This window comes from Rutidosis leptorrhynchoides, chromosome 5 (assembly GCF_046630445.1).
Source record: "Rutidosis leptorrhynchoides isolate AG116_Rl617_1_P2 chromosome 5, CSIRO_AGI_Rlap_v1, whole genome shotgun sequence".
In the NCBI taxonomy this organism is placed as follows: Eukaryota; Viridiplantae; Streptophyta; class Magnoliopsida; order Asterales; family Asteraceae; genus Rutidosis; species Rutidosis leptorrhynchoides.
In genome coordinates this window covers 91567562-91583284 of record NC_092337.1, presented here as the reverse complement: position 1 = coordinate 91583284, position 15723 = coordinate 91567562, and positions in this window count along the sequence as shown.

Below are 15723 nucleotides of genomic sequence, written 5' to 3'. Positions count from 1 at the left end.
TCAATATGAAACCATAGCAATTTGATTCACTCAAAACGGATTTAAAATGAAGAAGTTATGGGTAAAACAAGATTGGATAATTTTTCTCATTTTAGCTACGTGAAAATTGGTAACAAATCTATTCCAACCATAACTTAATCAACTTGTATTGTATATTATGTAATCTTGAGATACCATAGACACGTATACAATGTTTCGACCTATCATGTCGACACATCTATATATATTTCGGAACAACCATAGACACTCTATATGTGAATGTTGGAGTTAGCTATACAGGGTTGAGGTTGATTCCAAAATATATATAGTTTGAGTTGTGATCAATACTGAGACACGTATACACTGGGTCGTGGATTGATTCAAGATAATATTTATCGATTTATTTCTGTACATCTAACTGTGGACAACTAGTTGTAGGTTACTAACGAGGACAGCTGACTTAAGAAACTTAAAACATCAAAATATATTAAAAGTGTTGTAAATATATTTTGAACATACTTTGATATATATGTATATATTGTTATAGGTTCGTGAATCAACCAGTGGCCAAGCCTTACTTCCCGACGAAGTAAAAATCTGTGAAAGTGAGTTATAGTCCCACTTTTAAAATCTAATATTTTTGGGATGAGAATACATGCCGGTTTTATAAATGATTTACAAAATAGACACAAGTACGTGAAACTACATTCTATGGTTGAATTATCAAAATCGAATATGCCCCTTTTTATTAAGTCTGGTAATCTAAGAATTAGGGAACAGACACCCTAATTGACGCGAATCCTAAAGATAGATCTATTGGGACTAACAAACCCCATCCAAAGTACCGGATGCTTTAGTACTTCGAAATTTATATCATATCCGAAGGGTGTCCCGGAATGATGGGGATATTCTTATATATGCATCTTGTTAATGTCGGTTACCAGGTGTTCACCATATGAATGATTTTTATCTCTATGTATGGGATGTGTATTGAAATATGAAATCTTGTGGTCTATTATTATGATTTGATATATATAGGTTAAACCTATAACTCACCAACATTTTTGTTGACGTTTTAAGCATGTTTATTCTCAGGTGATTATTAAGAGCTTCCGCTGTCGCATACTTAAATAAGGACGAGATTTGGAGTCCATGCTTGTATGATATTGTGTAAAAACTGCATTCAAGAAACTTATTTTGTTGTAACATATTTGTATTGTAAACCATTATGTAATGGTCGTGTGTAAACAGGATATTTTAGATTATCATCATTTGATAATCTACGTAAAGCTTTTTAAACCTTTATTGATGAAATAAAGGTTATGGTTTGTTTTAAAATGAATGCAGTCTTTCAAAAACGTCTCATATAGAGGTCAAAACCTCGCAACGAAATCAATTAATATGGAACATTTTTTATCAATAAGAACGGGACATTTCAGTTGGTATCAGAGCGTTGGTCTTAGAGAACCAGAATTTTGCATTAGTGTGTCTTATCGAGTTTGTTAGGATGCATTAGTGAGTCTGGACTTCGACCGTGTTTACTTGAAAAATGATTGCTTAACAAATTTTGTTGGAAACTATATATTTTTAACATGTGAATATTATGTGATATATTAATCTCTTAACGCGTTTGATATTATGTGATAGATGTCTACCTCTAGAACAAGTCCCATTGACTCACCTAATAATAATGAAGAGTCAAATATAAATTGGAATGATTCGTGGACTGATTCACAAGTTCTCGAAGAGGAACCGGAAGAAGAGTCGGAACCGGAAGAAGAATCGGAACCGGAAGAAGAATCGGAACCGGATGAAGAAATAGAACCGGTGGGGGAAATAATAAAACGGTTAAGTAAAAGAAAATCCTCATCCAACAGACCAAGGTTAATTATGGTCAATGGTGTTTCCGCCAAGGAAGCAAAATATTGGGAGGATTACCAATTCTACGATGAATCGGATTCCGACGAGAATTCCGATGATGTTATAGAAATTACCCCAACTGAATTTAAAAAGGCAAAAGAAAATAATAAGGGAAAGGGCATAAAAATAGAGAAATATAATTCTAACCCCGATGAACTTTATATGTATCGTCAACCCCCGAAGTCCTTAAGTTGTAACAATGACCCGGGAACCTCTAAACCACAAGGTTTTTCTAAACCAATGTGGATAACGACGGCTCGTATTAGGAGAACATCATATATCCCTAGAAACTTGGCAAAACGAACCAAAACCGAAAAAGAAGAAACAAGCGAGTCGGAATAAGATAGTTGTATTCGTGTGGTGTAATATATGTAATATAGTGTGCTTATGCTTTATGATATATGTAAAAATTGCTTGTATTAATAAGTATTTTTTTTTATGAATCTAACTCTTGTCTATTTTACAGTATAAAAACACAAAATGGATAGACAACCCAATATTTTAAGAGACCTACCCGGAGACATGATTGATGAAACCTTGTCTAGAGTCGGTCAGAATTCTTCGGCACAACTATTTAAGGCGAGATCAGTTTGTAAGACATTCGAAGAACGTTCCAAGAATGCCTTGGTTTATAAAAGGCTTTCGTTCGAAAGATGGGGGATATTACATTGGGAAATCCATAAGTTACGATGTGTTTACTTTGACGCATATATTGCGGGGAACCCAAATGCTATTTTACGCAATGGGTTAAGAAATTATTTTGACTCAATATATCCGAATATTGGACTTCGTGATTTAGAAAAAGCGGCTAACATGCAACATAAAGAAGCATGTTATGCTTACGGATTAGTAATGTTCGCTTCTCACCAAAGTGAGAACAAGAACATCGGGCTACAACTATTAAACAAAACGTTCCCACAAGTGACGGATTCGGTAATTGGGGTAAGAAATGAGGTTTTTAGATTGTTACGGGACTGTTGGACATTACGTAACCCTCGTCCCTTTGACGACGTTACAACACGCTGTCTTATCAACGGCCATAACGGTTATGTTCCACAAGACCAAGGATGGGAAGTAATCCTAGTAAAACCAGAATGCATGACTTGATTCTGAACGTATGAATTACGTGTCTTTATTGCCTTTGCTAAACGACTTGTGTACTAGCTAGAATTATCTTCACAACTATCTTGTATCAAAGTTATTGTGTGCTATATTTCATGCAATATGTAAAATAAGCGGTATTGTAAGTTGTAAAATATTGTGTAAAAGTTTGAATGCGAAATATTATTATAATCAGTTTTTTATATAGAATTGTAGTAGTTGAATTGTATATTAGCTACTAAGTATGAACTTAACGGGTAGGTACTACCCGAATTTAAACTTATAAAACGCTAATATGAAGAAAAAGCTTTTATAAATGAGTTCATATTATGCTACGAAATACTATTAACTACTCTTAATATTCTGTATAATTAACTTGTTCCATTTGACTATTTTGAAGGAAATGGCACCGACTACTCGACACACTGTGAATATGAATGAAGAGGAATTCCGTACTTTTCTAGCTTCAAACATAGCCGCAGTACAGGCTGCGCTACATACCAACAATAACCTTGGATCTAGCAGTACAGGAAATCGTGTAGGATGCACCTACAAAGAATTCACTGCCTGCAAACCTTTGGAATTTGATGGAACCGAAGGACCGATCGGATTGAAACGGTGGACCGAGAAGGTCGAATCGGTGTTTGCCATAAGTAAGTGTACTGAAGAGGACAAAGTGAAGTACGCTACGCATACCTTCACAGGTTCTGCGTTAACATGGTGGAATACCTATCTAGAGCAAGTGGGACAAGACGATGCGTACGCACTACCGTGGTCAGCATTCAAGCACTTGATGAACGAGAAGTACCGTCCCAGAACCGAGGTCAATAAGCTCAAGACAAAACTTAGAGGGTTACGAACCCAAGGATTCGATATTACCACGTACGAAAGACGATTCACAGAATTGTGCCTATTGTGTCCGGGAGCATTCGAAGATGAGGAAGAAAAGATCGACGCGTTTATGAAAGGATTACCAGAAAGAATCCAAGAAGATATAAGTTCACACGAGCCCGCCTCCATACAACAGGCATGTAGAATGGCTCACAAACTAGTGAACCAGATTGAAGAAAGAATTAAAGAACAGACTGCTGAAGAGACCAATGTAAAGCAAGTCAAAAGAAAGTGGGAGGAAAACGGTGATAAGAATCACCAATACAACAACAACAGCAATTACAACAGTAATCGCAACAATTATCCCAACAATCGCAACATCAATAGCAACTACAACAAACGGCCCAACAACAACAACAACAATAACAATAACTACAACAATCATCCCAACAACAATAATAACCGCAACAACAACAACAATTAGAAGCAGCTATGTCAAAGGTGTGAAAAGTATCACTCGGGGTTCTGCACCAAATTTTGCAACAAGTGTAAAAGAAATGGTCATAGCGCGGCGAAGTGTGAGGTCTACGGACCAGGGGTTAATAGAACGAAAGGAACAAATGGTGTTGGAACGAGTAATGGCGGAGCAAGTAGTGTCGGAGCAAGTTATGCCAATGTAGTTTGTTATAAATGTGGAAAACCGGGCCACATTATTAGAAATTGCCCGAACCAGGAGAACACGAATGGACAAGGCCGCGGAAGAGTTTTCAATATTAATGCGGCAGAGGCACAGGAAGACCCGGAGCTTGTTACGGGTACGTTTCTTATTGACAATAAATCTGCTTACGTTTTATTTGATTCGGGTGCGGATAGAAGCTATATGAGTAGAGATTTTTGTGCTAAATTAAGTTGTCCATTGACGCCTTTGGATAGTAAATTTTTACTCAAATTAGCAAATGGTAAATTAATTTCAGCAGATAATATATGTCGGAATCGAGAAATTAAACTGGTTAGCGAAACATTTAAGATTGATTTGATACCAGTAGAGTTAGGGAGTTTTGATGTGATAATCGGTATGGACTGGTTGAAAGAAGTGAAAGCAGAGATCGTTTGTTACAAAAATGCAATTCGCATTATACGAGAAAAAGGAAAACCCTTAATGGTGTACGGAGAAAAGGGCAACACGAAGCTACATCTTATTAGTAATTTGAAGGCACAAAAACTAATAAGAAAAGGTTGCTATGCTGTTCTAGCACACGTCGAGAAAGTACAAACTGAAGAAAAGAGCATCAATGAAGTTCCCATTGCAAAAGAATTTCCCGATGTATTTCCGAAAGAATTACCGGGATTACCCCCACATCGATCCGTTGAATTTCAAATAGATCTTGTACCAGGAGCTGCACCAATAGCTCGTGCTCCTTACAGACTCACACCCAGCGAGATGAAAGAACTGCAAAGCCAATTACAAGAACTTTTAGAGCGTGGTTTCATTTGACCAAGCACATCACCGTGGGGAGCTCATGTTTTGTTTGTCAAGAAGAAAGATGGTACATTCAGGTTGTGTATCGACTACCGAGAGTTGAACAAACTTACCATCAAGAACCGCTACCCACTACCGAGAATCGACGACTTATTTGATCAACTACAAGGCTCGTCTGTTTATTCAAAGATTGACTTACGTTCCGGGTATCATCAAATGCGGGTAAAAGAAGATGATATTCCAAAGACTGCTTTCAGAACACGTTACGGTCATTACGAGTTTATGGTCATGCCGTTTGGTTTAACTAATGCACCAGCTGTGTTCATGGACCTTATGAACCGAGTGTGTGGACCATACCTTGACAAGTTTGTCATTGTTTTCATTGATGACATACTTATTTACTCAAAGAATGACCAAGAACACGGTGAACATTTGAGAAAGGTGTTAGAAGTATTGAGGAAGGAAGAATTGTACGCTAAGTTTTCAAAGTGTGCATTTTGGTTGGAAGAAGTTTAATTCCTCGGTCACATAGTGAACAAAGAAGGTATTAAGGTGGATCCGGCAAAGATAGAAACTGTTGAAAAGTGGGAAACCCCGAAAACTCTGAAACACATACGCCAGTTTTTAGGACTAGCTGGTTACTACAGAAGGTTCATCCAAGACTTTTCCAGAATAGCAAAACCCTTGACTGCATTAACGCATAAAGGGAAGAAATTTGAATGGAATGATGAACAAGAGAAAGCGTTTCAGTTATTGAAGAAAAAGCTAACTACGGCACCTATATTGTCATTGCCTGAAGGGAATGATGATTTTGTGATTTATTGTGACGCATCAAAGCAAGGCCTCGGTTGTGTATTAATGCAACGAACGAAGGTGATTGCTTATGCGTCTAGACAATTGAAGATTCACGAACAAAATTATACGACGCATGATTTGGAATTAGGCGCGGTTGTTTTTGCATTAAAGACTTGGAGGCACTACTTATATGGGGTCAAAAGTATTATATATACCGACCATAAAAGTCTTCAACACATATTTAATCAGAAACAATTGAATATGAGGCAGCGTAGGTGGATTGAATTGTTGAATGATTACGACTTTGAGATTCGTTACCACCCGGGGAAGGCAAATGTGGTAGCCGATGCCTTGAGCAGGAAGGACAGAGAACCCATTCGAGTAAAATCTATGAATATAATGATTCATAATAACCTTACTACTCAAATAAAGGAGGCGCAACAAGGAGTTTTAAAAGAGGGAAATTTAAAGGATGAAATACCCAAAGGATCGGAGAAGCATCTTAATATTCAGGAAGATGGAACCCGGTATAGGGCTGAAAGGATTTGGGTACCAAAATTTGGAGATATGAGAGAAATGGTACTTAGAGAAGCTCATAAAACCAGATACTCAATACATCCTGGAACGGGGAAGATGTACAAGGATCTCAAGAAACATTTTTGGTGGCCGGGTATGAAAGCCGATGTTGCTAAATACGTAGGAGAATGTTTGACGTGTTCTAAGGTCAAAGCTGAGCATCAGAAACCATCAGGTCTACTTCAACAACCCGAAATCCCAGAATGGAAATGGGAAAACATTACCATGGATTTCATCACTAAATTGCCAAGGACTGCAAGTGGTTTTGATACTATTTGGGTAATAGTTGATCGTCTCACCAAATCAGCACACTTCCTGTCAATAAGAGAAGATGACAAGATGGAGAAGTTAGCACGACTGTATTTGAAGGAAGTCGTCTCCAGACATGGAATACCAATCTCTATTATCTCTGATAGGGATGGCAGATTTATTTCAAGATTCTGGCAGACATTACAGCAAGCATTAGGAACTCTTCTAGACATGAGTACTGCCTATCATCCACAAACTGATGGGCAGAGCGAAAGGACGATACAAACACTTGAATACATGCTACGAGCATGTGTTATTGATTTCGGAAACAGTTGGGATCGACATCTACCGTTAGCAGAATTTTCCTACAACAACAGCTACCATTCAAGCATTGAGATGGCGCCGTTTGAAGCACTTTATGGTAGAAAGTGCAGGTCTTCAATTTGTTGGAGTGAAGTGGGGGATAGACAGATTACGGGTCCAGAGATTATACAAGAAACTACCGAGAAGATCATCCAAATTCAACAACGGTTGAAAACCGCCCAAAGTCGACAAAAGAGCTACGCTGACATTAAAAGAAAAGATATAGAATTTGAAATTGGAGAGATGGTCATGCTTAAAGTTGCACCTTGGAAAGGCGTTGTTCGATTTGGTAAACGAGGAAAATTAAATCCAAGGTATATTGGACCATTCAAGATTATTGATCGTGTCGGACCAGTAGCTTACCGACTTGAGTTACCTCAACAACTCGCAGCTGTACATAACACTTTCCACGTCTCGAATTTGAAGAAATGTTTTGCTAAAGAAGATCTCACTATTCCGTTAGATGAAATCCAAATCAACGAAAAACTTCAATTCATCGAAGAACCCGTCGAAATAATGGATCGTGAGGTTAAAAGACTTAAGCAAAACAAGATACCAATTGTTAAGGTTCGATGGAATGCTCGTAGAGGACCCAAGTTCACCTGGGAGCGTGAAGATCAGATGAAGAAGAAATACCCGCATCTATTTCCAGAAGATTCGTCAACACCTTCAACAGCTTAAAATTTCGGGACGAAATTTATTTAACGGGTAGGTACTGTAGTGACCCGAACTTTTCCATGTTTATATATATTAATTGAGATTGATATTTACATGATTAAATGTTTCCAACATGTTAAGCAATCAAACTTGTTAAGACTTGATTAATTGAAATATGTTTCATATAGACAATTAACCACCCAAGTTGACCGGTGATTCACGAACGTTAAAACTTGTAAAAACTATATGATGACATATATATGGATATATATATATAGTTAACATGATACTATGATAAGTAAACATATCATTAAGTATATTAACAATGAACTACATATGTAAAAACAAGACTACTAACTTAATGATTTTTAAACGAGACATATATGTAACGATTATCGTTGTAAAGACATTTAATATATATATATATCATATTAAGAGATATTCATACATGATAATATCATGATAATATAATAATTTAAAATCTCATTTGATATTATAAACATTGGGTTAACAACATTTAACAAGATCGTTAACCTAAAGGTTTCAAAACAACACTTACATGTAACGACTAACGATGACTTAACGACTCAGTTAAAATGTATATACATGTAGTGTTTTAATATGTATTTATACACTTTTTAAAGACTTCAATACACTTATAAAAATACTTCTACTTAACAAAAATGCTTACAATTACATCCTCGTTCAGTTTCATCAACAATTCTACTCGTATGCACCCGTATTCGTACTCGTACAATACACAGCTTTTAGATGTATGTAATATTGGTATATACACTCCAATGATCAGCTCTTAGCAGCCCATGTGAGTCACCTAACATATGTGGGAACCATCATTTGGCAACTAGCATGAAATATCTCATAAAATTACAAAAATATGAGTAATCATTCATGACTTATTTACATGAAAACAAAATTACATATCCTTTATATCTAATCCATACACCAACGACCAAAAACACCTACAAACACTTTCATTCTTCAATTTTCTTCATCTAATTGATCTCTCTCAAGTTCTATCTTCAAGTTCTAAGTGTTCTTCATATATTCTACAAGTTCTAGTTACATAAAATCAAGAATACTTTCAAGTTTGCTAGCTCACTTCCAATCTTGTAAGGTGATCATCCAACCTCAAGAAATCTTTGTTTCTTACAGTAGGTTATCATTCTAATACAAGGTAATAATCATATTCAAACTTTGGTTCAATTTCTATAACTATAACAATCTTATTTCAAGTGATGATCTTACTTGAACTTGTTTTCGTGTCATGATTCTGCTTCAAGAACTTCGAGCCATCCAAGGATCCGTTGAAGCTAGATCCATTTTTCTCTTTTCCAGTAGGTTTATCCAAGGAAATTAAGCTAGTAATGATGTTCATAACATCATTCGATTCATACGTATAAAGCTATCTTATTCGAAGGTTTAAACTTGTAATCACTAGAACATAGTTTAGTTAATTCTAAACTTGTTCGCAAACAAAAGTTAATCCTTCTAATTTGACTTTTAAAATCAACTAAACACATGTTCTATATCTATATGATATGCTAACTTAATGATTTAAAACCTGGAAACACGAAAAACACCGTAAAACCGGATTTACGCCGTCGTAGTAACACCGCGGGCTGTTTTGGGTTAGTTAATTAAAAACTATGATAAACTTTGATTTAAAAGTTGTTATTCTGAGAAAATGATTTTTATTATGAACATGAAACTATATCCAAAAATTATGGTTAAACTCAAAGTGGAAGTATGTTTTCTAAAATGGTCATCTAGACGTCGTTCTTTCGACTGAAATGACAACCTTTACAAAAACGACTTGTAACTTATTTTTCTGAATATAAACCTATACTTTTTCTGTTTAGATTCATAAAATAGAGTTCAATATGAAACCATAGCAATTTGATTCACTCAAAACGGATTTAAAATGAAGAAGTTATGGGTAAAACAAGATTGGATAATTTTTCTCATTTTAGCTACGTGAAAATTGGTAACAAATCTATTCCAACCATAACTTAATCAACTTGTATTGTATATTATGTAATCTTGAGATACCATAGACACGTATACAATGTTTCGACCTATCATGTCGACACATCTATATATATTTCGGAACAACCATAGACACTCTATATGTGAATGTTGGAGTTAGCTATACAGGGTTGAGGTTGATTCCAAAATATATATAGTTTGAGTTGTGATCAATACTGAGATACGTATACACTGGGTCGTGGATTGATTCAAGATAATATTTATCGATTTATTTCTGTACATCTAACTGTGGACAACTAGTTGTAGGTTACTAACGAGGACAGCTGACTTAAGAAACTTAAAACATCAAAATATATTAAAAGTGTTGTAAATATATTTTGAACATACTTTGATATATATGTATATATTGTTATAGGTTCGTGAATCAACCAGTGGCCAAGCCTTACTTCCCGACGAAGTAAAAATCTGTGAAAGTGAGTTATAGTCCCACTTTTAAAATCTAATATTTTTGGGATGAGAATACATGCAGGTTTTATAAATGATTTACAAAATAGACACAAGTACGTGAAACTACATTCTATGGTTGAATTATCAAAATCGAATATGCCCCTTTTTATTAAGTCTGGTAATCTAAGAATTAGGGAACAGACACCCTAATTGACGCGAATCCTAAAGATAGATATATTGGGCCTAACAAACCCCATCCAAAGTACCGGATGCTTTAGTACTTCAAAATTTATATCATATCCGAAGGGTGTCACGGAATGATGGGGATATTCTTATATATGCATCTTGTTAATGTCGGTTACCAGGTGTTCACCATATGAATGATTTTTATCTCTATGTATGGGATGTGTATTGAAATATGAAATCTTGTGGTCTATTATTATGATTTGATATATATAGGTTAAACCTATAACTCACCAACATTTTTGTTGACGTTTTAAGCATGTTTATTCTCAGGTGATTATTAAGAGCTTCCGCTGTCGCATACTTAAATAAGGACGAGATTTGGAGTCCATGCTTGTATGATATTGTGTAAAAACTGCATTCAAGAAACTTATTTTGTTGTAACATATTTGTATTGTAAACCATTATGTAATGGTCGTGTGTAAACAGGATATTTTAGATTATCATCATTTGATAATCTACGTAAAGCTTTTTAAACCTTTATTGATGAAATAAAGGTTATGGTTTGTTTTAAAATGAATGCAGTCTTTCAAAAACGTCTCATATAGAGGTCAAAACCTCGCAACGAAATCAATTAATATGGAACGTTTTTAATCAATAAGAACGGGACATTTCAGGATGATCACTTTACAAGATTGGAAGTGAGCTAGTAAACTTGGAAGTATTCTTGATTTTATGAAACTAGAACTTGTAGAATTTATGAAGAACACTTAAAAATTGAAGATGGAACTTGAGAGAGATCAATTAGATGAAGAAAATTGAAGAATGAAAGTGTTTGTAGGTGTTTTTGGTCGTTGGTATATGGATTAGATATAAAGGATATGTAATTTTGTTTTCATGTAAATAAGTCATGAATGATTACTAATATTTTTGTAATTTTATGAGATATTTCATGCAAGTTTCCAAATGATGGTTCCCACATGTGTTAGGTGACTCACATGGTCTGCTAAGAGCTGATCATTGGAGTGTATATACCAATAGTACATACATCTAAAAGCTGTGTATTGTACGAGTACGAATACGGGTGCATACGAGTAGAATTGTTGATGAAACTGAACGAGGATGTAATTGTAAGCATTTTTGTTAAGTAGAAGTATTTTGATAAGTGTCTTGAAGTCTTTCAAAAGTGTATGAATACATATTAAAACACTACATGTATATACATTTTAACTGAGTCGTTAAGTCATCGTTAGTCGTTACATGTAAATGTTGTTTTAAAACCTTTAGGTTAACGATCTTGTTAAATGTTGTTAACCCATTGTTTATTATATCAAATGAGATGTTAAATTATTACATTATCATGATATCATGATGTATTAATATATCTTAATATGATATATATACATTAAATGTCGTTACAACGATAATCGTTACATATATGTCTCGTTTCGAAATCATTAAATTAATAGTCTTGTTTTTACATATGTAGTTCATTGTTAATATACTTAATGATATGTTTACTTATCATTTATCATGATTAAACATAGTGTATCAATATCTTAATATGATTCATATGTATTTAGTAAGACGTTGTTATAACGATAATCGTTATATATACCGTTTCGAGTTTCTTAATTCAATAAACTCAATTTTATGTATATAACTCATTGTTAAAATACCTAATGAGATACTTACTTATCATAATATCATGTTAACTATATATATAATCATATATATGTCATCATATAGTTTTTACAAGTTTTAACGTTCGTGAATCACCGGTCAACTTGGGTGGTCAATTGTCTATATGAAACCTATTTTAATTAATCAAGTCTTAACAAGTTTGATTGCTTAACATGTTGGAAACACTTAATCATGTAAATATCAATTTCATTTAATATATATAAACATGGAAAAGTTAGGGTCACTACAGTACCTACCCGTTAAATAAATTTCGTCCCGAAATTTTAAGCAGTTGGAGGTGTTGACGTATCTTCTGGAAATAAGTGCGGGTATTTCTTCTTCATCTGATCTTCTCATTCCTAGGTGACCTCTGGTCCTCTACGAGCATTCCATAGAACCTTAACAATTGGTATCTTGTTTTGTTTAAGTCTTTTAACCTCACGATCCATTATTTCGACGGGTTCTTCGATGAATTGAAGTTTTTCGTTGTTTTTTATTTCGTCTAACAGAATAGTGAGATCTTCTTTAGCAAAACATTTCTTCAAAATCGAGATGTGGAAAGTGTTATGTACAGCCGCGAGTTGTTGAGGTAACTCAAGTCGGTAAGCTACTGGTCCGACACGATCAATAATCTTGAATGGTCCAATATACCTTGGATTTAATTTCCCTCGTTTACCAAATCGAACAACGCCTTTCCAAAGTGCAACTTTAAGCATGACCATCTCTTCAATTTCAAATTCTATATCTTTTCTTTTAATGTCAGCGTAACTCTTTTGTCGACTTTGGGAAGTTTTCAACCGTTGTTGAATTTGGATGATCTTCTCGGTAGTTTCTTGTATTATATCCGGACCCGTAATCTGTCTATCCCCCACTTCACTCCAACAAATAGGAGACCTGCACTTTCTACCATAAAGTGCTTCAAACGGTGCCATCTCAATGCTTGAATGGTAGCTATTGTTGTAGAAAAATTCTGCTAACGGAAGGTGTCGATCCCAACTGTTTCCGAAATCAATAACACAGGCTCGTAGCATGTCTTCAAGCGTTTGTATCGTCCTTTCGCTCTGGCCATCAGTTTGTGGATGATATGCAGTACTCATGTCTAGACGAGTTCCTAATGCTTGATGTAATATCTGCCAGAATCTTGAAATAAATCTGCCATCCCTATCAGAGATAATAGAGATTGGTATTCCATGTCTGGAGACGACTTCCTTCAAATACAGTCATGCTAACTTCTCCAGCTTGTCATCTTCTCTTATTGGCAGGAAGTGTGCTGATTTGGTGAGACGATCAACTATTACCCAAATAGTATCAAAACCACTTGCAGTCCTTGGCAATTTAGTGATGAAATCCATGGTAATGTTTTCTCATTTTCATTCCGGGATTTCGGGTTGTTGAAGTAGACCTGATGGTTTCTGATGCTCAGCTTTGACCTTAGAACACTTCAAACATTCTCCTACATATTTAGCAACATCGGCTTTCATACCTGGCCATCAAAAATGTTTCTTAAGATCCTTGTACATCTTTCACGTTCCAGGATGTATTGAGTATCTGGTTTTATGAGCTTCTCTAAGTACCATTTCTCTCATATCTCCAAATTTTGGTACCCAAATTCTTTCAGCCCTATACTGGGTTCCGTCTTCCCGAATATTAAGATGCTTCTCCGATCCTTTGGATATTTCATCCCTTAAGTTTCCCTCTTTTAAAACTCCTTGTTGCGCCTCCTTTATTTGAGTAGTAAGGTTAGTGTGAATCATTATATTCATAGATTTTACTCGAATAGGTTCTCTGTCCTTTCTTCTCAAGGCGTCGGCTACCACATTTGCCTTCCCCGGGTGGTAACGAATCTCAAAGTCGTAATCATTCAACAATTCAATCCATCTGTACTGCCTCATGTTCAGTTGTTTCTGATTAAATATGTGTTGAAGACTTTTGTAGTCGGTATATATAATACTTTTGACCCCATATAAGCAGTGCCTCCAAGTCTTTAATGCAAAAACAACCGCGCCTAATTCCAAATCATGCGTCGTATAATTTTGTTCATGAATCTTCAATTGTCTAGACACATAAGCAATTACTTTTGTTCGTTGCATTAATACACAACCGAGACCTTGCTTTGAGGCGTCACAATATATCACAAAATCATCATTCCCTTCAGGTAATGACAATATAGGTGCCGTAGTTAACTTTATCTTTAACAATTGAAACGCTTTCTCTTGTTCATCTTTCCATTCAAATTTCTTCCCTTTATGCGTTAATGCAGTCAAGGGTTTTTCTATTCTGGAAAAGTCTTGGATGAACCTTCTGTAGTAACCAGCTAGTCCTAAAAATTGGCGTATGTCTTTCGGAGTTTTCGGGGTTTCCCACTTTTCAACGGTTTCAATATTTGCTGGATCCACCTGAATACCTTCATTGTTCACTATGTGACCGAGGAATTGAACTTCTTCCAACCAAAATGCACACTTTGAAAACTTAGCGTACAATTTTTCTTTTCTCAGCAACTCTAGCACTTTTCTCAAATGTTCTCCGTGCTCTTGATCATTCTTCGAGTAAATAAGTATGTCATCGATGAAAACAATGACAAACTTGTCAAGATATGGCCCACACACTCGGTTCATGAGGTCCATGAACACATCTGGTGCGTTAGTCAATCCAAACGGCATAACCATAAACTCGTAATGACCGTAACGCGTCCTAAAAGCAGTCTTTGGAATATCATCCCCCTTCACCCGCATTTGATGATATCCAGAACGTAAATCGATCTTCGAATAAACAGACGAGCCTTGTAGTTGATCAAATAAGTCGTCAATTCTCGGTAGTGGGTAGCGGTTCTTGATGGTAAGTTTGTTCAACTCTCGGTAGTCGATACACAACCTGAATGTACCATCTTTCTTCTTGACAAACAAAACAGGAGCTCCCCATGGTGATGTGCTTGGTCGAATGAAACTACGCTCTAAAAGTTTCTGTAACTGACTTTGTAATTCTTTCATTTCGCTGGGTGCGAGTCTGTATGGAGCACGAGCTATTGGTGCAGCTCCTGGTACACGGTCTATTTGAAATTCAACGGATCGATGTGGGGGTAATCCAGGTAATTCTTTCGGAAATACATCGGAAAATTCTTTTGCGACGGGAACATCACTGATGTTCTTTTCTTCAGGTTTAACTTCCTCGATGTGTGCTAGAATGACGTAACAACCTTTTCTTATTAGTTTTTGCGCCTTCAAACTACTAATAAGATTTAATTTCGCGTTGTTCTTTTCTCCGTACACCATTAAAGGTTTTCCTTTTTCAAGCATAATGCGAATCGCATTATTGTAATAAACAACCTCTGCTCTCACCTTTTCAACCAGTCCATGCCAATTATTACATCAAAACTCCCTAACTCGACTGGTATTAAATCAATTTTAAACATTTCATCCCCCAGTTTAATTTCTCTCTCCCGACATATATTATCT